Genomic DNA, 26,990 nt, shown 5'->3' with positions numbered 1-26,990 from the left:
CACAATATTATCTAATATAAGCACAATGTTAGATTCCTGTGAGATGTCTGAACACGCAAGGCAATACTGATGCTACCACTTAGCTAAGTAGACACACTGAAGAACTGCGAAACTGTGTTTATAGCATTTGCATGTTTAGAGAAAGGTTTTGACAATATTAATTAAAACATTCTTTGAAGCTCTGGGGATGTCATCGATAAAACACAGGGCCACAAGATTATCTACAACGTGTACAGAAACCAAACTGCATTTCTAAGACTTAAATGACTTGAAAGGGAAGCAGTAATTGAGAAGGCAGACGTAGAGAGGATATAAAATGAGGACTGTGAATAGCAAGAAAAGCGTTCTGAAAAAGACAATTTGTTCACATCGAATATAAAGTCTAATGATTGGGTACTATTTTACAAAGGTATTTGTGTGGAGTGCAGCCTTGTATGTAAGTGTAACGTGGGAGATCAACAGTTCTGTCAAGAAGACAATGGACGCTTTCAAAACGTGGTGATCAATGAGAATGCTGAAGATTAGATATGAGGATCGTGTAACTAAAGAAGAGGTACGGAATTAAATAGAGGAGGAAGAGGAAATTACGGCACAACTTTGACTACAAGAGGGGTAAGTTGACAGGACATATTATGAGGCGTCAAAGAGTGAGGACAAAGGGGTTGGGTGATAGTATTCTGATGATAATCATCTGTTGAAATGCTATTCTACTATTTTATCTATTTGTGCAAGCAGTAAATTTACTCTTCCATGCACTCCTCCACCAAAAAAATTTAAACAAAAACTGAAATCTGCTGAACACCAAATCTTTCAACCACTGTCTGACAACTACTGCATTCACTTTCAACTTTCTATGACTATCACTGGATAGCCACACACACAGACAGATATAAGGGGAACAGAAATAAACAAACATTAGTTTTCAGCATATAATTCTTTAGGTTGGCAACATATACATAAACAAACCAAACAGGAAGGGACATGAGGTGAACACACTGTAGTTACGACTTCAAATCAGTGTTTTCGGTAAAATGTCTACAGCTAGTGACAGAAGAAAAAAGAGCGAACATGAAAATGTTCTTATGTTCCATAATCTAAGTTTTAGTTCAACCTCCAGCATGTGACCAGGTGAGGGGAAACGTATATGTCCGCCAAAAACTCGATTCACTGTAAGTAATCAGCTATTCACGTAAAAAAAGGATTTGAACTGTTTTATAATCTGCAAGTATCACATATCAAAACAAAACTGAATCATTCTAGATTCCACCGAAGATGCCTTAAAGCAAAAGGCGAAACGCGTCTTGAACCAATAAAGTACAATGGATAAAGAAAAAAAAAAGTTTGTTACTTACCAAAGGAAATAATCAATAGCTGTAGATACTTAACAAATTACATCTTATGACATACCAGCAAATTAGTTTCGGTTTAACTTCTCATTCCACATGCTATTAAATGTCGTTTAAAAAAAATCATCTATCCCTTCTGAAAACTGTAGTTACTTTCATATCTCGGTAGATAAACAGATTTTTGATATTTATAATGCGACGAAATACATGACTTTTTACAAGTTATCGTTTGCAAAAAAACACTTTTCGATTTCTGAACCGTTTACGAAATTTGCGGTTGATACAACCACATGGTTTACGACGAGCAGGACGAAGTACAGGTCGCGTCGCGAGCAACCGCGCGCGGTCACGGCACAGCCCGTCCGCCGACATATCATTCAATATCTGAGAACAGTGATAGCTATCGATCTGCTCTCAGCTTTAAAAACAATTTCGATATGCTGACTAAATTTCATACGCAGTAATGTATTACCTAAAATGAACTGTACGCAAAGTCCACGCAATGCGTTTTTACCTCTGCACACTCATTAAAATTTCGTGTAAAGGTTTACGTAAATGCGATACAGCAAGCAACCACGACGAATAACGAAAAGAAATCCGGTCCTTTATCGAGAGAAGATATCAGGCTGTAACATGCCCAAGAATCAAATTTTTCTACCGAATAGTTTCCTTGGAATCGGATGATAAGTATTTCATTATTATTCAAGCGCCAGCGGTTCTGCGCAAGTTCGTGTAGCCCGGGGTTCCGTGCCTGACGTCACGCTCAGCGCGTTCTGTCATTGGCGGCGCGGACCTGGAGTGCGACACGCGGCAGCGGAAGCGGTTCGACATGGTCAAACCGCGACGCAGAGCCCGCCGTGCCGCGCCGCTGACGGCGTTTCAATGGCAACCACGCCACTGCCGCGCGGTTTTGATTCGCAGCCCTAGTGGGAACCGGCCTTCAGGCAGTCGCATACAGAGCTGCGCTGCCGACCCTGTTCTACGGGCCGGCCGCGGTGGCCTTGCGGTTCTAGGCACTTCAGTCCGGAACCGCGTGACTGCTACGGTCGCAGGTTCGAATCCTGCCTCGAGCATGGATGTGTGTGATGTCCTTAGGTTAGTTAGCTTTAAGTAGTTATAAGTTTTAGGGGACTGATTCCCTCAGATGTTGAGTCCCATGGTGCTCAGAGCCATTTGAACCAACCTGTTCTACGGCTTGCGGCTGCAGATGGTGACAACAGCTGAGTCACAAGACGCCACACGATGCTGTGAAGTCAATTCAAGAACCTGCTCCACTTACTTGGAGCGACGGTGCAGTTCAAACTAGACAGTCATGCCTCCAAGATGAAAGACCAAGAAAACAAGAAGACCTGACGTAAGGCTGTCCTGACGTCTTTGCATACTGAAGAGGTTGAAGGGAAGGCTGCAAACCGACAACAGATTACAAGATTCAAAAATAAAAATGAACTGCACATTTATGTTATTCGATTTGCGCCGAAAGCTTATGTTAACAAAATTAAATTTGAGTGCAAAACTACTTTTCTCAAGCTGTCAAGAAAACGTAAGATGCCTCACAGCCTTTTCCTCAAATGGACTGTATTACGCCCGGTCATGTATCATCTTCGCTACTTTGAAACACAATTCTTTTAATGAACAGGTGCTCATAACTTATAAGGTATGCATTTTAGAGCCTATGTTTACTTAACTATTTTGTTTCGAATGATCACTCCTGTCATATCCCTAAATATTGACCGTTACTACTGTAATACCCTGTATAACTAGAATTACAGGAATATCACTGAAATTTGGAGATAGTGCGGGTAAAAGGCTAATATGGTGGTGCAATGGAATAATAAATCGTAGATTCACAAGAAAAAATGAGTGTATCACTCCTTAAACAGAAAAAGAATCAGATGTTGGTAAACGAACAGTTCTGCACTCTCATATGTTTTTCTCCGCCAGGTCAGTCATAGACAATGCATACTAACAAGATTTTTCAGTGTTTGCGAAATTTTTCCTGTTTCGTTTGATACTGAGATGAACAAAGTATGTATTACGGAGATATTACATAATAAACATTGAGGTGGGTAAAATACTGTGGGAATGACGTTCTGTTTTATTACTTCTTCCCTGCTAAAGCTATTTGCAATCACTTTTTTTTAAAAAAAGTATCTGAAACCACAGGTGCGTTTCAGTGCAACGTTGTGTCAAAATTTCAAATCAATCGGTCAAGAAATTTCCTAGATTTGCTGTTGTGAAAATGTTCAGCTCTGCTTTCTTTCTAGCAGACCTGCTAAAGCAGCGGTTGGCATCTGCTCAGTTTCCGTAACATACTATTCGAGTTATAATTGTGACCATTTGCGGAAAATGCTTAACCTGACTAGCCCGAAAACATCGGCTGGCGTAGAAAACCTACGCATGATGGACTCACTGAAAGGAATTAGTCAGAATCACAGACAACTTTTGGGTCCACTGGGAACGTGTATTCACTGTTAGGTTCTGTTCTGACAGTTACGTTATACCTCTCAATGTCATCGGTGAGAAAAAAGTAAGAAACTGTCCATAGGTCCCTGATCTGTATATTGTACATTAAAATTCTGTGCTGTTACGTAAATTACATTGGTTATTACATTCTTCGCATACAACAGGGTATTGGTTCAGTCCAGGGGATGATAAAAAAGTGCAGAAAATCTCAGAATGGGAAAAAGTGGCATATCGACTACGCCTTCTCACCATCAATAATAGTTCTTACCAACTGTCATTTTTTTATTTGAGATTAGATGAGATTACATTAGATTAGATTAGATTAGTACTTGTTCCATAGATCATGAATACGACACTTCGTAATGATGTGGAACGTGTCAGGTTAATGAAAGCTGTCTATACAAGATATTACATTAGACAAAATATTACATGACACTCAATTTTTGTTTGTGGGGGTTGGAAAATTACCCACTTACTATATCCAAAAATTCATCTAATGAGTAGAAGGAGTTGCCATTAAGAAATTCTTTTAATTTCCTTTTAAATGCTATATGGCTATCTGTCAGGCTTTTGATGCTATTAGGTAAGTGACCAAAGACTTTTGTGGCAGCATAATTTACCCCCTTCTGAGCCAAAGTTAGATTTAACCTTGAGTAGTGAAGATCATCCTTTCTCCTAGTGTTGTAGCCATGTACACTGCTATTACTTTTGAATTCGTTCTGATTGTTAATAACAAATTTCATAAGTGAATATATATATTGTGAGGCTACAGTGAAGATTTCTAGCTCTTTAAATAAGTGTCTGCAGGATGATCTTGGATGAGCTCCAGCAATTATTCTGATTACACGCTTTCGTGCAATGAACACTCTTTTACTCAATGATGAGTTACCCCAGAATATGATGCCATACGAAAGCAGAGAATGAGAATAGGTGTGGTAAGCTAATTTACTCAGATGTATATCGCCAAAATTTGCAATGACCCTAATAGCATAAGTAACTGAACTCAAACATTTCAGCAGATCCTCAGTGTGCTTTCTCCAGTTCAACCCCTCATCAATGCATACACCTAGAAATTTTGAATGTTCTACCTTAGCTACTGATTTCTGATCGGAGTCTATATTTATTAATGGGGTCATTCCATTTACTTTGTGGAACTGTACATACTGTGCTTTGTCAAAGTTTAATGAGAGCCCATTTGCAGAGACCCACTTAATGATTTTCTGAAAAACATCGTTTACAATTTCACCAGTTAATTCTTGTCTGTCGGGTGTGATAGCTATACTTGTATCATCGGCAAAAATTACCAGCTTTGCATCTTCGTGAATATAGAATGTCAAGTCATTAATATATATTAAGAACAGCAGAGGACCCAAGACCAAACCTTGGGGCACCCCTTGCGGGACCCTTTACAGACTAGTCTGTTCTTTTCACAACTTCTTTTTCGACTTTCTTCTTCATCTGTATTATAACTACAGATTTGTTCAAAATGTAAAATGTTAAGTAATGTATTCCCTACATTAAAAACTTTCATTTAAATCTTATATCTCGAAACTTAACATTGTCCTTTTCTTTGAAATGACATCTAATAACAAAATTTTAGATTAGCATGTCAAAGCACACTTGAAACGCTGTAAATGAAATAAACTAAAAAACATATCAGTTTCTTTTGCCAAACTTGTTACTCTTCCAGAGAACCTCGGTACCACTCAAAAGGCTTGACACAGTTGCTGTGTTGCCTATGGTGAACAAACATTGGGTCTAATGAAGTAGTACTGTTTGGCCATCACGAACACAAGCCTCATAAATAAATAAATAAAACTCTTCTGTTAATGCTGCTCAAAATCAAGTATAGCCGCCTTCTGTTTTCACAGCGGCTCGAAGTCTATTGCGTATTTTTCTTTCTTTTTTTCGGGTCCCTTACCTCTCCTTCATGCATGACCTTCGCTCTCCGATTGCCTTCATCGGCAAGTTTCTCCGCTATTTTTTAAATTATTGATGAATTTTTTGTGATCTTTTTGCATATCCATGTATTTTTAGCGACTGGATGGGAATAAAAAATGAGCACTTCCTCTCTTGATAAATTAAATATTACATATCCTATTGAAAATTAATTTGGTCGTCCAATTTAAACTTGCAGCTTTTCCTTAAAACGACGTGACATTATACTTCTCCACAAGAAATAGTTTAGAGACTTTTCTAAATCTGATAGGCTAACAAAAAGTAACACCACTGCTAATGCTCCTCAGCCTTTTGCTTCCACAACGTCTCGAGGCCTGTTGGGTATAACTCTAGCTACATAACTTGGACATTCAAGTAACTCATTCCAAGTATCATGAATCACATCAGAAAGCTGGCGATGAGTGGACAGTGAATGTCAGTAGTGGGGCTAGGCCAGTGCCACCCCACATTCCATAGTTGCCAGATGCATCCAAGATGGCGGTGGTTACGTCATCCAAGATGGCGATGTGTAGACTTGGCAGCAGCACATGACGTTATCCAGGATGACGGCCATGACGTCAGCTGATGATGCAAGTACCATTATTCAAGATAGCGGCTTTTGGTGGGAATGTGCCACGCCCCTCCCAGAATATTGACAGGAAGTTCAAATTCCAACAGGATAATGCATAACACCAAGGTTATCTCTACTTACGTAAGAAAATCGTGGGAAGATAAGTCACTTGGGCTACCTCCACTAACCTAAGTCACCCGAACGCCACCTCCTCCTAGGAACTGGCGCTAAATTTGAATTTTGTGGTAAAGAAAGGTCAATTCACGTATCTCTAGTAAGCTAAGAAAATAGCGCGAAAGATAGGACACTTGGACAACCTCCATTAACCTGAGTCACCCGACCGCCACCTTGTCCTAGGAACTGGCCCCAAGTTGGAAATTTGGCTGCAAAGAAAGGTCACTTGGGGTTTCTATACCAACCTAAGAAAATTGCGGGAAACACAGCTTACCTCCACTAACCTACGTCACCTGACCACCACCTCTTCCTAGTGATTAGTGGGAAAAGGACTCAGATGCACTGGGCTGCTGGAGAGAGGAGAGAGTGTACTTTATTTATTTTGGAACAATTTATTTAGGGATGGAGTATATTTATCTCAGTGATACAGAACACAAGCCTGACATGGCACACAGCATGGCTGTGCTATGTGTTATTTGGACAGTTTACGAGTTGATTTCGTGTCTGCACATTAGTGTACTGCATTATTTAGGAGGAGGCTGCATATCTGTGCTGAAATTATTTCAGTAAGTTAGGAGTTGTTTGCGTGTCTGGAGAGCGTTATTTAGAAATAGTTTACAGGTTTGCAGACTGTGTGTTGTGACCCCAAACACGTCAGGGCGAGTATTTTGCGTCAGTGTGATAAATATACTCCATCCCTAAATAAAATGTTCCAAAATAAATAGAGTACACTCCTTCCTAACTCTTTCCAGCAGCCCAGCGCAGGCTGAGGAATTTTCGCGCCATTTTCCCCCTCCAGACCACCACCTTGGATTATATCACAGGAGGGATGACAGTACCCTTTGGTGGGCAGTACTGTGTACTAGGTCAGTTGGACTCTAGCTCTTGTGGTGGAGAGGGTGCCTGCAAAATAAAGATTCATTTCCAGCACAGGCAGAGTCCTTTTCCCGCCATCTTGGATTATGTCACAAAACGGACGACAGCGCCCTCTGGCGGTGGTACTGTGTACTAGGTCTAGATCTCATGGTGAACACACTGCTTACCGCCATCTTGGATAACGGTACTTGTGTCATCAGCTGACGTCATGGCTGCCATCTGGGATTACGTCACGGAACGAATGACAGCGCGCTCTGGTGGTGGTACTGTCTCTCCGCAATATACTTTCTTTGAGGAGTGCTAGTTCTGCAGGGTTCGCAGGAGAGCTTCTGTAAAGTTTGGAAGATAATAGAAGACATACTGGCAGAAATAAAGCTGTGAGGACGGGGCGTGGGTCATGCTTGGGTAGCTCAGTTGGTAGAGTACTTGCCCGCGAAAGGCAAAGGTCCTGAGTTCGAGTCTCGGACTGGCACACAATTTTAATCTGCGAGGAAGTTTCATAACGTTCAAAGCAGTCTGAAAATCCGCTTGCGATGTCCACTGCAGAAAAAAAATGCATTAATTGTATTTCTGGTTGTAATCGCCGTAATAACTGTTTCCCTCTCAGCTGTGACTGTATGTTGGTAGCATTGTGTCTCCTAGCATGTATGTACCTATGTACCAGACAGCAAAGCTTTGCAGTCGAGCATAACGAATAGGCGAGGGGTCTCGCGAATTCTGTCACCGACCGTACATGTAAATTAAATGCAAAGTTTTGTTCTGTATGCCTGTTACATAACATTTAGCCGACTCAATAGCTTATTGTGTAAACCGATTGAATTGCAGGTTCTTTATTAATATTTCGTGGGTCACTGTGTTGAAAGCTTTCAGCAAATGAAAGTATGGGAGTTGAGCTAAGTTTTCCTAGCTTGCGGTAACTTCCCGCAACATGCTGCGTAAAACGCGTGCGTGACGGCGCTCTCCTCTCGCTGAATGCGAACACGTCAGACCGTTGTCTTAGCCTGCGGACAACGCAGTGTCGCTGCGGACTCTACCAGCGAGAAACGCGTGCGTGCTTCGGGAGACGTCTGTCCTGAGTGACGCATCGATTTGCTTGGTTGGAGGAGTGGGGGTAGTCGAACGAGCGGCAGCGAACAATAATCCGTTCATCATAAGAATAAAACTGATGTAAACAAATACAAACGCGATAAATGGTTAGAAGCCGTCGCACACGTACTCTGGTGTTGTTCCGCTCTTTGAAGTAGGTCCTACTTATGTATTAGGTATCTTATTACTAAGTTACGTTAAATGAAACTTTAAGATATTCAAGTGTATTAACAACCATAAACGTTTTTCGTAATCTCGCTTTAGCTACGTAGTTTTTATTTCAAAAATAGTGTTCAGTCACAGCCTCCACGCCGTTGTGCTCTGTTTGTCGCGCTGTTAATGCGAAGTATGAAAATGACTGAGGCTGCTTTCTGTTCCGTAGTGAAACACGCGCGTGGAACACGGTTAAAAACTGCCGAGAAATAGGCTGGTCTTAGTGTTTTTCATAAATTTACGGAGATAATCGGCTTTCAAGTTTTCCCAGCCATGTATGTATAATGCAGCTGACTTATACGGGTCACTTGAACGTGTTGCGTAATCTGCAGCGTAATGGAATGTGAAGCAAATGCAATTGTTCGTGCTTTCAATTCACCACAGTATAATTTTTTTCTCGTTCAATTTGAAGTACCTACATCTAGTAATCATAAAACTCATCATCATTTTTTATGAATAATGCACGCCTTCTTGTTTCTAATTACGTATTATACTCGAAATTCCTGTTTCCATTTCAAAATCAAATTCTTGATTATCGATGTTTTATGAAAGACTGTTCATAAAAGTTGTTTAAATTAAGAAAACAAAACTATTTAATTTTTTAAGGCAAAAATGAAAAACCAAATCCTCTTTATTTGGACTATGTCTATCGTTCTATACTACATACAGGGTGTTTCAAAAATGACCGGTATATTTGAAACGTCAATAAAAACTAAACGAGCAGCGATAGAAATACACCGTTTGTTGCAATATGCTTGGGACAACAGTACATTTTCAGGCAGACAAACTTTCGAAATTACAGTACTTACAATTTTCAACAACAGATGGCGCTGCGGTCTGGGAAACTCTATAGTACGATATTTTCCACATATCCACCATGCGTAGCAATAATATGGCGTAGTCTCTGAATGAAATTACCCGAAACCTTTGACAACGTGTCTGGCGGAATGGCTTCACATGCAGATGAGATGTACTGCTTCAGCTGTTCAATTGTTTCTGGATTCTGGCGGTACACCTGGTCTTTCAAGTGTCCCCACAGAAAGAAGTCACAGGGGTTCATGTCTGGCGAATAGGGAGGCCAATCCACGCCGCCTCCTGTATGTTTCGGATAGCCCAAAGCAATCACACGATCATCGAAATATTCATTCAGGAAATTAAAGACGTCGGCCGTGCGATGTGGCCGGGCACCATCTTGCATAAACCACGAGGTGTTCGCAGTGTTGTCTAAGGCAGTTTGTACCGCCACAAATTCACGAAGAATGTCCAGATAGCGTGATGCAGTAATCGTTTCGGATCTGAAAAATGGGCCAATGATTCCTTTGGAAGAAATGGCGGCCCAGACCAGTACTTTCTGAGGATGCAGGGACGATGGGACTGCAACATGGGGCTTTTCGGTTCCCCATATGCGCCAGTTCTGTTTATTGACGAAGCCGTCCAGGTAAAAATAAGCTTCGTCAGTAAACCAAATGCTGCCCACATGCATATCGCCGTGATCAATCCTGTGCACTATATCGTTAGCGAATGTCTCTCGTGCAGCAATGGTAGCGGCGCTGAGGGGTTGCCGCGTTTGAATTTTGTATGGATAGAGGTGTAAACTCTGGCGCATGAGACGATACGTGGACGTTGGCGTCATTTGGACCGCAGCTGCAACACGGCGAACGGAAACCCGAGGCCGCTGTTGGATCACCTGCTGCACTAGCTGCGCGTTGCCCTCTGTGGTTGCCGTACGCGGTCGCCCTACCTTTCCAGCACGTTCATCCGTCACGTTCCCAGTCCGTTGAAAATTTTCAAACAGATCCTTTATTGTATCGCTTTTCGGTCCTTTGGTTACATTAAACCTCCATTGAAAACTTCGTCTTGTTGCAACAACACTGTGTTCTAGGCGGTGGAATTCCAACACCAGAAAAATCCTCTGTTCTAAGGAATAATCCATGTTGTCTACAGCACACTTGCACGTTGTGAACAGCACACGCTTACATCAGAAAGACGACGTACAGAATGGCGCACCCACAGACTGCGTTGTCTTCTATATCTTTCACATCACTTGCAGCGCCATCTGTTGTTGAAAATTGTAGCTACTGTAATTTCGAAAGTTTGTCCGCCTGAAAATGTACTGTTGTCCCAAGCATATTGCAACAAACGGTGTATTTCTATCGCTGCTCGTTTCGTTATTATTGCCGTTTCAAATATACCGGTCATTTTTGAAACACCCTGTAGATAGATAAGTATCGTAGAAAAATGAAAAACTATCATTTTCACAGCATCGAACACATTATACAAATGCTGCATTTTTACATTATCTACTGTACCATTACAATAATAATCCAACTGAATTGATCTGGAGCCAAGCTATAGGATTTGGCCCGAGAAGTAAGTAACAAGACTGTTAAGCTGCCAGATGTACTGTAACTAGCGCTCCCAGCTTTTTCATACGTCACTGCCGAACGTTGGCGGGATATAGAACGGCTCGTCATAAAATAAGAGGAAATGCTGCGCCTGTTTGGCTTCGAGGATTCTGTTGTTGATAGGCTCGTTATCAACGTAGCAGGTGACACTTTCAGAACTGAAATGTATTTCTCGGATTCGGATAAGTGGAGCTGAGAGATTACCAGACGACTGACTCTAATTAATACCTTCAGTGGCTTTAGTATTCAACAGTGCGGTGAAATTCTTCAATATTCTCTTACGCTACACATAGCTTATGCACAAAAATTACACTGTGGTTAAGCCAGGAATTTTCAGTATTCTTGTTTTTAATTGCAATAGCACGTTAGCTAAAAGCGATAACGTATTGAGGCTTTCGTCTAGTCGTCTAAGGAGCGTATTGTGGGAGATTTGCAGTGTATTATTTCATTCTGTTTAAAAACTAAATGCCATTCGAACCTGTATTGCTTGTCTCGTTTTACGTGTGAGCTGCAGCTGGCCACGTCACTACGGGCTAGCTATACCAGCTGACAGGCCAGTGCTGTCCAAGTTAAATGCGCCGGTGAAGCTGTTGTCCCGTATTATGGCTAAGTCGATGTGCGCGTAACGCACAGCACAAAACGTACCCTTATTATCTTACTTGACAGTACTCGAGACAGCTTGGCTGTAGTGCCACGTGAAACGGAAATCCAACGAGGTTCCAGCAAACGCGGAAGAATACATAGTGCAGTGTTTACATCAGTTTTATTCTTATGATGAACGGATTATGCCAAGCGACAGCTGCAGTATTTAGGTTCGTTTAAGCAGCTGCCAGACTGCTACTTCCAAGTACTAACCGTAAGAAACATACCTTAGAGCGCACGCGCAGCTACGATGACGTAGACACCCGTGTTTAGTCTTTGCAGGGCTTAAACGCTTCTGGTTAGATTCCCGCGCCTCTCTTGCAGAGTCTGCCACTTGAGCCTGCCAAACATCTCCGTAACGCTATCACGCCTACCAAACAACCCCGTGACGTAACACGCCGCTCTTCTTTGGATCCTCTCTCTCTCCTCCGTCAACCCGACCTGGTACGGATCCCACACTGATGAGCAATACTCAAGTATAGGTGGAACGAGTGTTTTGTAAGCCACCTCCTTTGTTGATGGACTACATTTTCTAAGGACTCTCCCAATGAATCTCAACTTGGTACCCGCCTTACCAACAATTAATTTTATATGATAAAGATCTGCTTTCTACATCTACATCTACATTCATACTCCACAAGCCACACAACGGTGTGTGGCAGTGGGCACTTTTCGTGCCACTGTCATTACCTCCATTTCCTGTTCCAGCCGCGTATGGTTCGCGGGAAGAACGACTGCCGGAAAGCCACCGTGCGCGCTCGAATGTCTCTAATTTTACATTCGTGATCTCCTCGGAAGGTATAAGTATGGGGAAGCAATATATTCGACACCTCATCCAGAAACGCACCCTCTCGAAACCTGGACAGCAAGCTACACCGCGATGCAGAGCGCCTTTCTTTCAGAGTCTGCCACTTGAGCCTGCCAAACATCTCCGTAACACTATCACGCCTACCAAACAACCCCGTGACGAAACGCGCCGCTCTTCTTTGGATCCTCTCTATCTCCTCCGTCAACCCGACCTGGTACAGATCCCACACTGATGAGCAATACTCAAGTATAGATCGAACGAGTGTTTTGTAAGCCACCTCTTTTGTTGATGGACTACATTTTCTAAGGACTCTCCCAGTGAATCTCAACCTGGTACCCGCCTTACCAACAATTAATTTTATATGATCATTCCACTTCCAATCGTTCCGCACGCATACTCCCAGATATTTTACAGAAGTAACTGCTACCAGTGTTTGTTCCACTATCATATAATCATACAATAAAGGATCCTTCTTTCTGTGTATTCGCAATACATTACATTTGTCCATATTAAGGGTCACTTGCCACTCCCTGCACCAAGTGCCTATCCGCTGCAGATCTTCCTGCATTTCGCTGCAATTTTCTAATGCTGCAACTTCTCTGTATACCACAGCATCATCCGCGAAAAGCCGCATGGAACTTCCGACACTATCTGCAAGGTCATTTATATATATTGTGAAAAGCAATGGTCCCATAACACTCCCCTGTGGCACGCCAGAGGTTACTTTAACGTCCGTTGAGAACAACATGCTGTGTTCTGTTTGCTAAAAACTCTTCAATCCAGCCACACAGCTGGTCTGATATTCCGTAGGCTCTTTGTTTATCAGGCGACAGTGCGGAACTGTATCGAACGCCTTCCGGAAGTCAAGGAAAATGGCATCTACCTGGGAGCCTGTATCTAATTTTTCTGGATCTCATGAACAAATAAAGCGAGTTGGGTCTCACACGATCGCTGTTTCCGGAATCCATGTTGATTCCTACAGAGTAGATTCTGGGTTTCCAGAAACGACATGACACGCGAGCAAAAAACATGTTCTAAAATTCTACAATAGATCGATGTCAGATATATAGGTCTATAGTTTTGCGCATCTGCTCGACGACCCTTCTTGAAGACTGGGACTACCTGTGCTCTTTTCCAATCATTTTGAACCTTCCGTTCCTCTAGAGATTTGCGGTACGCGGCTGTTAGAAGGGGGGCAAGTTCTTTCGCGTACTCTGTGTAGAATCGAATTGGTATCCCGTCAGGTCCAGTGGACCTTCCTCTGTTGAGTGATTTCAGTTGCTTTTCTATTCCTTGGACGCTTATTTCGATGTCAGCCATTTTCTCGTTTGTGCGAGGATTTAGAGAAGGAACTGCAGTGCGGTCTTCCTCTGTGAAACAGCTTTGGAAAAAGGTATTTAGTATTTCAGCTTTACGTGTGTTATCCTCTGTTTCAATGCCATCATCATCCCAGAGTGTCTGGATATGCTGTTTCGAGCCTCTTACTGATTTAACGTAAGACCAGAACTTCCTAGGATTTTCTGTCAAGACGGTACGTAGAATTTTACTTTCGAATTCAAAAAATGGCTCTGAGCACTATGGGACTCAACTGCTGAGGTTATTAGTCCCCTAGAACTTAGAACTAGTTAAACCTAACTAACCTAAGGACAGCACAAACATCCATGCCCGAGGCAGGATTCGAACCTGCGACCGTAGCGGTCTTGCGGTTCCAGACTGCAGCGCCTTTAACCGCACGGCCACTTCGGCCGGCTACATTCGTATTCACTGAACGCTTCACGCATAGCCCTCCTCACGCTAACCCTGACATCGTTCAGCTTCTGTTTGTCTGAGAGGTTTTGGCTGCGTTTAAACTTGCAGTGAAGCTCTCTTTGCTTTCGCAGTAGTTTCCTAATTTGTTGTTGAACCACGGTGGGTTTTTCCCGTCCTTCACAGTTTTACTCGGCACGTACCTGTCTAAAACGCATCTTACGATTGCCTCTACGTTTTTCCATAAACACTCAACATTGTCAGTGTCGGAACAGAAATTTTCGTTTTGATCTGTTAGGTAGTCTGAAATCTACCTTCTATTACTCTTGCTAAACAGATAAACCTTCCTCCCTTTTTTTATATTCCTATTTACTTCTCCAACTTTGCTTACCTTATTTTTGACAATGAAGTGTGAACGTGTAATACCCGAACGCGGGACCTGCAATAGCTTCGAAACGGTTGAGAAACGCGCCATAAACAAAACACGAACCACGTGAAGAATACCCCCACTCTAACTCAGGCAGCTAAGCGCATGCGCGAACCTGGCAGCGCCTGAAATGTTTTTTCGAGTACATTCTGACTTCTTACTCTCACTGCTTAGGCCGGTAACGCCACAGAACACCAATATAGTAGAAGTGCAAAGACCACGTTATTATACGGAAACACAGAACGACACCGAGGTGAGATGAATAAGTGATCTTAGTACGCTCCACACAGCGCAGTTCTCACGGTCCGCACGCCGCGACAGATGGCATTATGACGCTCTGTTCCGCTTGGGACGCGACAGCGACCGGACGTGTCGGTACTTCCGCGTAGTCGTAGCGCCGCAAGCCGTGTTTATAATAATTCTTGGATTGTGACCTGTGATATTCTTAGTGCTTCTTCACTACCGTCGTACACAAGCTTCTTTATTTTACTCACAGCGGTCCCGACCGCGCATATAGTGCAGTTATGGCTCCCAGTGTACCACGTAAGAATACCCTGTGTTTTGCATTTGAGAAATCTTCCAGGAATGTGCAACCGAGTTCTCTAGAAATCCATGACTGGATAGTAGATATTATTGGCATCACATCTGATCAGGTCCACACAGCATATTATGACATGGCGGAATACTGTTTCTTTGTGAAGTTTTTAGACCAGATACAACTGGAGAAAATTTTGGTGAATACTGGTGGGAAAGCAGAGTTCCGACATCGTGATCAGTCGGTGAGTACAGTTTCAATAACTAACGCTGACATTGAGTATAAACAAGTGCGAGTGTTCAATTTGCCACCTGAGGTTGAGAATTGTTTTCTTAGAGATGTCCTCGCCAAATACGGTGACATCCGACAGATTAGAAACGAAAAATGGTCGAGCCGTCACAAACTCCAATGTTATAGTGGGGTTCGCTCAGTTGACATGGCCGTTAAAGTCAATATCCCATCCTATATATTGGTTTGTGGTTATAAGGCTCATGTCATTTACGAGGGGCAAGTAGGCACTTGTTTTATCTGTAACACGAGTGGACATTTACGAGAGGATTGCCCACGGCGAATTGTCGTACTTCGAAACAATCTGCAACAACGACAGAAATTAACATTGGCTGATATCCTAACTCAAAATCAGACGCCTTCTGTGACTGACTCCCAACCGAGTGCATCTGTGTCAGAGGCCAACGATCTCGGTAACAGCACCTTCCCACCCTTGCCTCAAAAACCCGTGGTCAGTCACCCCTTAGCCACCGGTGTTGCATTATCTGTCGGTAACAAACGACGACGTACTATAAGTGACGGTAGTGGTTCCGGCGAACAAGTAGTAAAAAGTCAAACCGATGACGCGGAGCCACGGGCCTCCACACAGGACACGCATGTGTCGGATGGCTCAGATACGAACCGCCAAATTCCCATTCAACCGCCCGACGCAGAAACTGTCAGTACGGGTGCAGCCGAGTGTTTACAGCAATCCGTTCCGATGCCGCTTGCCGACTCGCCGCAGGTGGCCAACACACAAGAGGCGGCAGTCAGTCAACTGCAACTCGTAAACACGGCGGATGAAGCACGCGGTGTAGAGCATAACATAAACAGCCGCCACCTCGAAACTGCTTCAAAACAACACGAGGACCCGGACAGCTGCATACAAACAGCCAGTGCGGCTCCAAACAAACACAGTGAGCCTACTGAAACCGTGTCTTCGGACTTGCCGTCACCCGTTCCGAAGCAAGGACTTTCACATACTGATTATAGCCATGACTCGCCGACTCCGCCGTCTTCAATGACACTTCGGACGCCTTTGCGACGGCAAAATAAAGTTAAACCAAAGGACTCCGTGGCTGGAAGTAACTCAAAAAGTAAAGTCAGCGCAAAAACTGGCACAAAACCTGCGGATGTAGGTTCGAAGTCCGACGGTGAGATGGACTGGGCTTCCTATGCTTCCCATCACCCACAAGTCTCGGACGATCATGAGTCAAGCTTATAAGTTTTTGTCCCTGAACATTAATAGAGTTAGGACAGATTTAAAATTAGCAATGCTACGGCAGTTTATCTATGAGTCCGAAGCTGATATTGTTCTGTTACAGGAAGTGTCTATCTTAAGTTTTCATGTATCAGGATTTGCAACAATCGTAAACACCGTGGCGGACGGGGGTACAGGTACGGCCATTCTATCACGAGACGGAATCCCAGTGAGCAATATCGAAATGTTGGACTCCGGTAGAGGCATAGCTTGCCAAATTTTTGACGTCACCCTCGTCAATATCTATGCTCCATCTGGAACGACCTTAAAATCAGAAAGAGCTAACTTCTTTAAACAAGACATCATATACTTGCTACGCCGCAACCCAACCCAGTTGATAATTAGTGGTGATTTCAACTGTGTGATCCACAGGAAAGACCAATCGCCAAACTTTAATTACTGTAGGGAACTACATGATCTGGTGCGTCACCTGCAGCTGAAGGATGCGTGGGAACTAAAATTTCCTACCCTGGTAAAGTACACGTACCTGACCACCACCGCATGTAGCCGTCTAGACCGTTTGTACATCTCTGAGAACATTTGCCAAAATGTTCTGGACGCCGATGTCATTCCGGCTAGCTTCTCCGACCACTGCGCCCTCTGTGTCACAATAAATCTGCACAAACAGCATACTAAATGGCATAGGACTCCGTGGAGCCTAAATGTTTCTATTCTCGCCGATGCCTTGCTACAAGATGTCATCTCCACGACATGGGCGGATTGTCTCAAGCAATGCTGCAGATATCCGAGCAAGATAGCCTGGTGGAATGATGTGGTCAAACGGAAAATGCGATTATCTTTAAGAAACTACAGTTGGCAACGGGCGCAAGATGTCAAACGCACGATTGATTTTTACCAAACAGTTCTGCGAGAGTTGTATGCGACTACGACACCAACCAACACACAGCTGACGACCATCAAACAAATAAAGGCGAAGCTTATAGGCATAAAGCGAACGCAGCTTGAAGGACTGAAGATCAGATCTAAAGCAAAATCGCTTCAAGAGGACGAACTTGCATCGCTGTATCACCTCATAAAACATCGTGCCCATCGCAAGCGAGCTTTTATCGGGGAGCTGGACACAGATGATGGACTCCGTTTGACCCGACAGAGTGATATTCTTACTGCAGTTTACCGGTACTTCACGGATCTGTACTCACAATGCGATACATATGGTGATGACGGCGGCGATATCGTGAGTGCTCTGCCCACCGTAGTCACGCCTGCGGACAACTTGGCGGTCGTACGCGATTTTGCTCCAGACGAAGTCCTTGAACTGATTTCTGGCTCGCCATCAAATAAATCCCCTGGCCCTGATGGTTTGCCACGGGAATTTTATGTGCGCTTCTGGCCCATAATCGGACACGCATTTACAGAGGTTCTCAATGAAGTGATGCGAGGGAGTGACGTGCCGGCCGAAATGAAGGAAGGCCGAATTGTATTGATACCAAAAAGCAAACACCGAAAAACCTTAGATAACTTCCGACCTATTACTTTACTCAATTTTGATTATAAAACCTTCGCCAGAGCACTCAACAGCAGATTGTCCCCGTTAATGAAGCAAGTGATTCACAACCATCAATCATGCATCCCTGGCCGCACTATTATGACGCCCCTTTCGGAATATAGAGATGTAATAGCCATAGCGTCAGTCACTAACGTGAATCTCGCATTGCTGTTTATCGACTTTTGCAAGGCTTTTGATCGCGTCCGCCACGAGTACCTCCTACAGCTACTGCAGCGGTGTGGTTTTGAGCAACGGGTTATAAATGTCGTGCAACATTTCGTCACGGGAATTACAACCAGAATCAGCGTAAATGGACAGCTTACTCAACCCATCGAGGTCCAAAGAGGAGTGCCGCAGGGGAGTCCTCTCTCCATGATGTTATTTGTTTTATCGCTCGAGCCGCTCTTACGCTCTATTCATGAGAAACTTGCAGGCCTTTCGATCGCCGGGACGTCCTTCGTGGTTCGTGCTTACGCCGACGACGTCGGAGTGTTATTGCGCAAAGACGGAGACGTATCAACCCTCAAGACCGCGGTAGACGAGTACTGTCGTGCTTCCGGTGCTAAAATCAACGCCGGTAAATGCACCTTTGTCAACATTCGAGGATTCGACGCAGTTATTATACCTTGGGCGAAGCGTGTCGAAAACCACACCACTCTGGGGATGATTATCGACAAATGCCCGCTAAAAATGAATGCAAAAAATTGGAAGCAGGTCACCAATAAAATGCAAGGTGCCATCTATGAAAACAATTGGCGGTCCGTTAACATTCTCCAACGCATACGACTCCTCAGCAGTTATATATTCAGTAAAGCGTACTATATGGCCCAACTATTTCCAGTCCCCAAGATGCAGGCCAAACACGTGATGAAACTCTCTAATAGATTTATCTGGCAAGGGCATCTGTTCAAAGTGAAATACACCACGCTGACGTCTTCCAGACAGGCCGGCGGACTAAACATGCCTGACATTAACCGAAAGTGTACTGCGTTATATATTAAACGAATCACCCATTTGTTGGACAAGGAACCTCTCAGCGTAACCAGTTGGCTCTTCCGGACCTTACAGCCCACCGATACGCATCCACCCATTGATGTAGGCAAAATACATTACAAACTACGACATGTCAAGCAGTTTTTTCTTGAAGTAAGCTATATTGATGGACATTATTGCACGCAGGATTTACCGACGACGCACCTGTTATTAAAAAGATGGACATCTCCAATAGTCCGGAATCCCATTGAACTTAAATACCCGAGTGTTCATTGGAAGGCAGTTTGGGACAACATAAGTTTAACCGTCCACACTGCTGAAGTGGCGTCCACATGGTATAAAGTGGTAAACGATGTTATACCCACTAATGAAAGGTTGCATAGAATCGGTTTAAGTGACAGTGATAAATGCGTCCGCTGTGGCCTGGTCGACACCTTACGCCATCGCTTCACTTGTGGCGGTCATCTCATTAACTGGAAATGGGTGCAGCAGAGGCTGGGCCTGATTACCCGCAGTAGCCCAGCCAGCCACTGCACCGACATCCTGCTCTGGCCGGACACGAAACATTTTCCCGCTACCAAGAACAACATCGTGATGTGGTTGTTAGGACAGTTTGTGACATATATCATCATCCACAATAGTGAAGATAATCTCATTAGTTTCGAGGCTTACATGAGAACGGCACGCTGGAAGATGAAACGTTACCCAAATTGCAGGAAGATGTTTGCTAACATGTTAGACATAATTTTTGAAAAACAAGGCGTAGGGTAATTCTCGATGCCGGTAAGGACACAAATCACATGCAAGACTATGTAGCGAACAAAATACACAACGAGTAAGGGGTTATACCAGTTCCTAGGACTACTCCCGACTCCAAATGGTGTTATTAACTTCATTATGACATTTTCATTACTTAATGTTCCTGTGCATCTCTTGTTATCCGTTTGTGTGCTCCAAATGACTTTGAGTTTGGACGGTTATGAATCAAATGACAGAACTGTCATTCCAGTTAAGACAATCAATTATATATATGTTTACGTTCGGATCTATGTCTCTGTCTGGACTGAAGAGGCTATTGTCAGTTTACTATTTATGTTCTATTTTGTAAGCTTACAAGTGGCACTATATTGAAATGTGTTCTTCAGTCTATTGTAGGATACAATTTGTGTTGAATCAGTTCCAGCACTTCAATATTTTGTTTTTGTGCTTATGTAGATATATGGTTGTTTTAATAAAGGTAAAAAGATAAAAAAAAAAAAATGACGCCAGCAGCCGACTACACAACGGCCGGGGCTGGAGGCTTCATTGCCAGCAGCCAATACAGCTTGACCTAACGGAATAAAACTTACAGCAAAACTCTGCAGCCGTGTAAATAGCTGCGACGTTACAAACAAATCGATCACTGCGCGGTATGTTTTGCCTTGCAAAATGTTTCTCGCAGAGCACTGGAATTCGCATCGCGCCAATGAACTACACAACACGGCTCTCATCTAGGGGAAACTCTCCAGCACCCACTGACTTCCAACAAACTGTAAAAATGAATTCCAACCTATCGGAAAGTTTTTGTCTATTTGAACCACCCCCCCCCCTCTCCCACAAGAAATGGGTAAAGAGAAAAAGTTTCCTGTTTACTAAATTTAGGATGTTGGTTTGGTAAAAATTCAGCGTCATACGTGACATTTTAATTTATTACTTCACTGTTACAGGCACTATTGGCCAGAAAGTTTCCATACGTTATTGACATACACTACTGAAGGCGACTATGAAATTATGTTGCTGCACAACACACAATTTAGAAGAAATGGCGTGATAAATATTGAGCAGCGTGAAAAATCAGCTTTCCTTGCAAGCTGAAACATTGATCTATTTCAATAGCACGAAATTTTCTTTAAAGGTGTCAGAAAGTAGCTCTCGTATCACTCTGTAATTTACAGTTGTCAAATTATAATACACACCACTTTCTTTTTTTACGTTCCGATGCGAATCAGCTCACGCCTAGGAAAACTTCTCGCGCAGTGTCCCGCTGCCCGGTAGAGCATAGGGCTGCAACAAAGGATCGCCATCTTGTTCTGTATTCTGCTAGTATTTTCACTTCTTCACATCCTGTTCCTTGCTGTTGACCTTCTGCTTCCACTGAACGTCCCCTCGACAGCGGATGACTCAAGCGTATTCCGCAGCACCCTGTGATAAATTTCCGCACCCAGGAAAACGAGGCTTTAAGTTACGTTGTGCAAGACGCGACAGTTGGCTGCGACTGCGACGCTGCCCCCTCCTCTTTTCCCACCCTGGCAGACGGCGACACGGCCGCAACACGACTGGAGTCGTCGCCGTTTCCCAAGCTCCGGTCGGCGGCGGCGGATTCAAATACATAAGAAAAATAAGAATTCCGATTTTCTTGCTGTAAAAAATACTGTATGTTAATGCAACAAAGTTACATCGGCTCCCAGAGTTACTTTTTCGATACAGTTTCTCCTTTTACTTTAAAAAATTGAAAAGTATCTCTTCCGGTTTTGCGTGGTTTTTTCGCTGTATATTACTTCTCTATCAATTGTGAGGAAAGTAAATGGCACAAAAAATTAATGTTTGCGTATCTTACAGTTTCACATCACAGCTTGATAATGAGGTGTCTATTTTTCCGATATTCGTCACAGTTATTCCGATACTTAATTTACAAGTAACCTACTGCATAAAATTTGAATTGTGTACAGTGAAAAATGTGGTCGCTGGCTACTTTACGTATGGTTCACGTTAGGTCATACATCGTTGCCGATGAAAAGAAGCTAACATATCGAAATTATTTTTAAAGTTGAGATCAGAATGATATCTATCTCCGTTTCCGAGATTTGGGCTCATATATCTCCGGGAGCGTCGCGACTAGCTGCCAGTTCTGTCGACGCGCAACGAGAATCGTGTGGTCATCACACGATAGAGAATACATTTGTTTTGTTTCGCTGACACATTTGGACCTAATGAAACCATTTTATGTCATATATTTCTCCGGTATGAGTTACTAATATTTCTCCATATGCTCTTGACAATTTCATTTAAAATGCCACGAAATGTAGGTTTCTTAAAGCCAAGTGATCAAGCAGAACCCATTTTCTTGGTTTTGCTGAGGCATCTGAACCTGTTCCAAGCTTTCTTTCTCGTTTATTTCTCTGATACGAGTCCCGAATATTCCTCCATGTGTTTTTGCACATTTCACCTAAAATCCCAATGAAAGATAAGTTTATTAACAATAAGCGCACGCTAGCGTCATTGCATTGTTTCAAGTTCTTGACAACAAGATAGGGTTACACCTTAAACGTTTCTAGAATTTTCATTCTGAACGTCTACAGTATACACTAGCAGAAATGTGGAAGAAATAATGTCCGTGCTTGTTCACAAAATTTCCCCAAATTATACTTGTCAGTTTCTCCCATGCAGAAACTTTTGGAACAAGCTAAGGCAACTTTCATAGCCGGCTGACTCTTTATTCCCATCCAAATGAACTTCCATATTCTTATATTCTGACAGCATACATCGTTATGGATGACATGAACATTTAATCTTGCCAAGCTGCACTCAAAAGATGACTCCAGGATTTACAAAAGACGAATTTCAATTGTGAACTGTGTCAGACCAGAAGGGCCTTGTAAAACAGTAGTGCACTTTTGGCACAAGTTTTTTGAGCACCATCTTCTACCAATGAATTGAAGTGAATGTGACAAATTACTTATTGCAGCAAACTGTTTGCGCAATCTGTTGAGAAACGCCTTCCTCAAAAACGAACATCTATTGATTACAGAAAGCTGTACAACAATCTGGTGGTGGTTTTTCACAACTAGAAGGTATCATCAAGACACCAATCTACCGTTTACTTTCGAAGTGAAGGTATTGTAAAATGTAACTTTCTCGTTGTACTTTAGATTGTTCATTTTGTAATGTACTTGCCGTTTTCAATTTTTATCGTCACAAAAAAGAGTAATGCGAAAATTGACCTTCAAGTTCATTTTCATCATTCTAATTCTACATCTGCATGGATTATATGATTTTCATAACAGGCCTGAAAAATTTGCATTAATGGGGAAATATATATTTCACTCACCTGCCAGTTTCAAATGTGCACCAATTTCTTCCCAAATTCTGTGTCTGAACATAGTGTCTCTATATTTAGGGTTCTTCAAATCGTAAAGGCAAGGATGTTGCGAGACCAGCTCACAGAGCATCACATCCTGTGAGTGGCTCATTTCAGGTTTCCTTGACTGGCTCGACATCTTTCTGGCAGCCGTACGTCATTGTGTCGTGCGACTTCCGTCGCAACACTGCTCACTGGTGCAGTGCTACGACAGCTGCCGCAACAGTCGCGCGTCGCATCCCAAACTCGAACTGCGCATGCGCCAGCAGGCAACTTCTGACGTCACGTAGCGACCCGTCGCAGTCGCTAGTGTGCGTCGCGTCTTGGACAACGTACCTTTAGGCTGCACCAGTAGGAAAGTAGCCATGAAAATGGATACTTGAGCATTTTTGTTAATCTACTGGCTTTGTCACAAGGTTAGCTACTAGTTTACAGTCGTTTATGTGCCTATCCACTCCACAGTATCTCAGCTGTATGGTAAGTCTTTCTCTCATTATATTCTTTCAGCAAATTTCAAAAATAGAAAAAAATATTAAACAGACTTGTGTAATTATTTGTTACGCCTGAATTTTGTCTTACTGATAACATCCGTGACAAGAGACCTGCAAATGACATCCACTACACTGAATTCAATATTTATGTACTGTTTTTCGCCATTTCGTTTGGTACATCATCAGTGTCATAAAACATTTTATTTTTCGGCTTACAAATTCCGCGTTCCTCCTTCTCTGATACTGATGTGACTGGGCGTGGCAACAATTTGTTTTCATACGTATTTACTTAAAAATGGTTCAAATGGCTCTGAGCACTATGCGGCTTAACTTCTGAGGTCACCAATCGCCTAGAACTTAGAACTAATTAAACCTAACCAACCTAAGGACATCACACACATCCATGCCCGAAGCAGGATTCGAACCTGTGACCGTAGCGGTCGCTCGGTTCCAGACTGTAGCACCTAGAACCGCACGGCCACTCCGACCGACACATATTTACTTACCTTAGTGCTTGAATTACTGTTGCTGTTGGTTGAAGTCTGTGCTATAGTTGCATATTACTAATTAAATATGCTAACAGATTAATCGAGGGCATGAAAGAAAAGTTCTTCAGGTGATAAGTAGCAACTGTTTCCCAAATTACTGGTAACGGGTTTTATGTGTAGCATAGGATACAGGGAAAAAATGTGGATGTTACGAAAGATTGTAACAAGGTTTCACTGGATAATAGGCTATTCTCCTGTGTTAAAAATATGGTTTGGACTGTTGTTATTCTGATAGATTATAACGCTCAAACAGTATGGCTCTAAGCACTATGGGATTTAACATCTGAGGTAATCAGTCCCCTAGAACTTATAACTACTTAAACCTCACTAACCTATGGACATCACACACATCCATGCCCGAGGCAGGATTCGAACCTGCGACCGTAGCAGCAGCGCGGCCGGACTGGAGCGCCTCGAACCGCTCGGCCACAACCGCCGGCTCAAATAGTATTTGCGGTCAATATTCTCTTAAATATTTGTTATTTTTATGTAATTAAAGCTAAAAAATAATTAAATATCGAGATTTGCTCACCTGATCGAAGATACTCTATTATTCGTTGATGCTCTGATGGGCTAACAAGGGGAGGCCGCCAATTGTGTAATTCAGATTCGATTCATACTGCGCATAATAAAAGCTCATGGCCAGAGATGTAATGTGGCAAAGCACCAAGGTGCACTTCTCAGCCGTTGTCGAGAAAATCGAGTTAAAAGAAACCGATGCGGTGAAATACTCTCTACGATTAATAATTTTCTACAGCGTCGTGGCGCAGCGGTAAGCGCTCGGGTTCGTAATCCGAAGGTCGGCGGATTGAATCCCGCGCCATGCAACTTTTTTTCATTATTAGTTTTTTGTAATTAATATATATATATATATATTAATAAATTGCTTATGCATGTTGGTGAAGGCGGATCGCTCTCCAATTGTACCGCCTCCATTTTTCCGTTTGTTTAACAGGGTGTACCAAAACCCTCACGTCCGCACTGATTTTCGACGATGTTATAAGTTGCGCTAGGGACCGCATCTACCTTCTTTCGAAGTTAGCAGGCAACTACGCTGTTATGCGGCGGCTCGTTTCGGCCCATTCAACATCTGTCCATCAAGTGGAACGAGCGAGTAACGGAGTTTATATTTCATACCTGCCACAGCAAATTTGTGTTCGTGGGGTCTCTATTCTAATTCAAACGTTTTACTTACGCTATACGTATTCGTTTCGGAATCTCGTTTCTACGTCTTCCGTTAACTATACGTGGTAAACATTATGAAGACAATTAATAACATTTGTGAAATACAACTTTATTTGCGGAAAACATAATGATGTTCGAAGTGGCCAATTTTTCCACGATTAACGACTTTCAACAACTTATTATATGCATAATTGTTGCAACTGATTGCCGGGAATTATATATATATATATATATATATATATATATATATATATATATATGAATTCAAAAAACAAATACAAAAAAAAAAAAAAAGGTTGCATGGCGCGAGATTCGATCCGGCGCCCTTCGTATCACGAACCCGAGCGCTTACCGCTGCGCCACGACGCTCTAGAAAATTATCAATCGTAGAGAGTATTTCACCGCAACGGTTTCTTTTAACTGTCGGTTTTCTCGACAACGGCTGAGAAGTGCATCTTGGTGCTTTGCCACATTACGCCTCTGGCCATGAGCTTTTATTATGCGCAGTATGAATCGAATCTGAATTTCACAATTGGCGGCCTCCCCTTGTAAGAGTAAAGGCCGGTTTCCACCAGGGCTGCCGCGCGTCAAAACCGCGCGTCAGCGGCACGCCGCGGTGGGCTCTGCGTCGCGGTTTGACCATATCGACCTGCTTCGGCTGGCGCGTGACGCGCTCCAGGTCCGCACCACCAATCACAGAACGCGCTGAGCGTGACGTCAGGAACGGAACCCCTGGCCACACGAACTTTCGCCGAACCGCTGGCGCGGACGCGGCGGCAGCTGTGAAATACTCATCATCCGATTCCAAGGAAACTATTCGGCAGAAAAATTTGATTCTTGGGTATGTTACAGCCTGATATCTTCTCTCGATAAAGGACCGAATTTATTTTCGTTATTCGTCGTGGTTACTTGCTGTATCGCATTTACGTAAACCTTTACACGAAATTTTAATGAGTGTGCAGAGGTAAAAACGCATTGCGTGGACTTTGCGTACATTTCATTTTAGGTAATACATTATTGCGTATGAAATTTAGTCAACATATCGAAATTGTTTTTAAAGCTGAGAGCAGATCGATAGCTATCACTGTTCTCAGATATTGAATGATATGTCGGCGGACGGGCTGTGCCGTGACCCCACACAGGTTGCTCGCGACGCGACCGGTACTTCGTCCTGCTCGTCGTAAACCATGTGGTTGTATCAACCGGAAATTTCGTAAACGGTTCAAGAAATCGAAACGTGTTTTTTTGCAAACGATAACTTGTGAAAAGTCATGTATTTCGTCGCATGATAAATATCCTAAATCTTTTTATCTACCGAGATATGAAAGTAACTACAGTTTTTCAGAAGGGATAGATGAATTTTTTAAACAGCATATAATAGCATGTGGAAT

General features: G+C 42.9%; 1 protein-coding gene across 1 annotated transcript in view; it reads right to left on the bottom strand.

Annotated features, from left to right (window-relative positions):
• Positions 1–25,027, bottom strand: part of LOC126243124 (tubulin alpha-1 chain-like) — a 46,693-nt gene extending 21,666 nt beyond the window's left edge. The window contains exon 1 of the mRNA XM_049948140.1: positions 24,947–25,027. The gene's annotated coding sequence lies outside the window, so the exon portion shown is untranslated. The remainder of the gene's footprint in view (positions 1–24,946) is intronic.
• Between the last annotated feature and the right edge of the window lie 1,963 nt (positions 25,028–26,990).

This window comes from Schistocerca nitens, chromosome 1 (assembly GCF_023898315.1).
Source record: "Schistocerca nitens isolate TAMUIC-IGC-003100 chromosome 1, iqSchNite1.1, whole genome shotgun sequence".
Classification (NCBI taxonomy): domain Eukaryota; kingdom Metazoa; phylum Arthropoda; class Insecta; order Orthoptera; family Acrididae; genus Schistocerca; species Schistocerca nitens.
The sequence above is the reverse complement of the archived record's forward strand: the minus strand, read 5'-3'. Positions and strand labels throughout refer to the sequence as shown.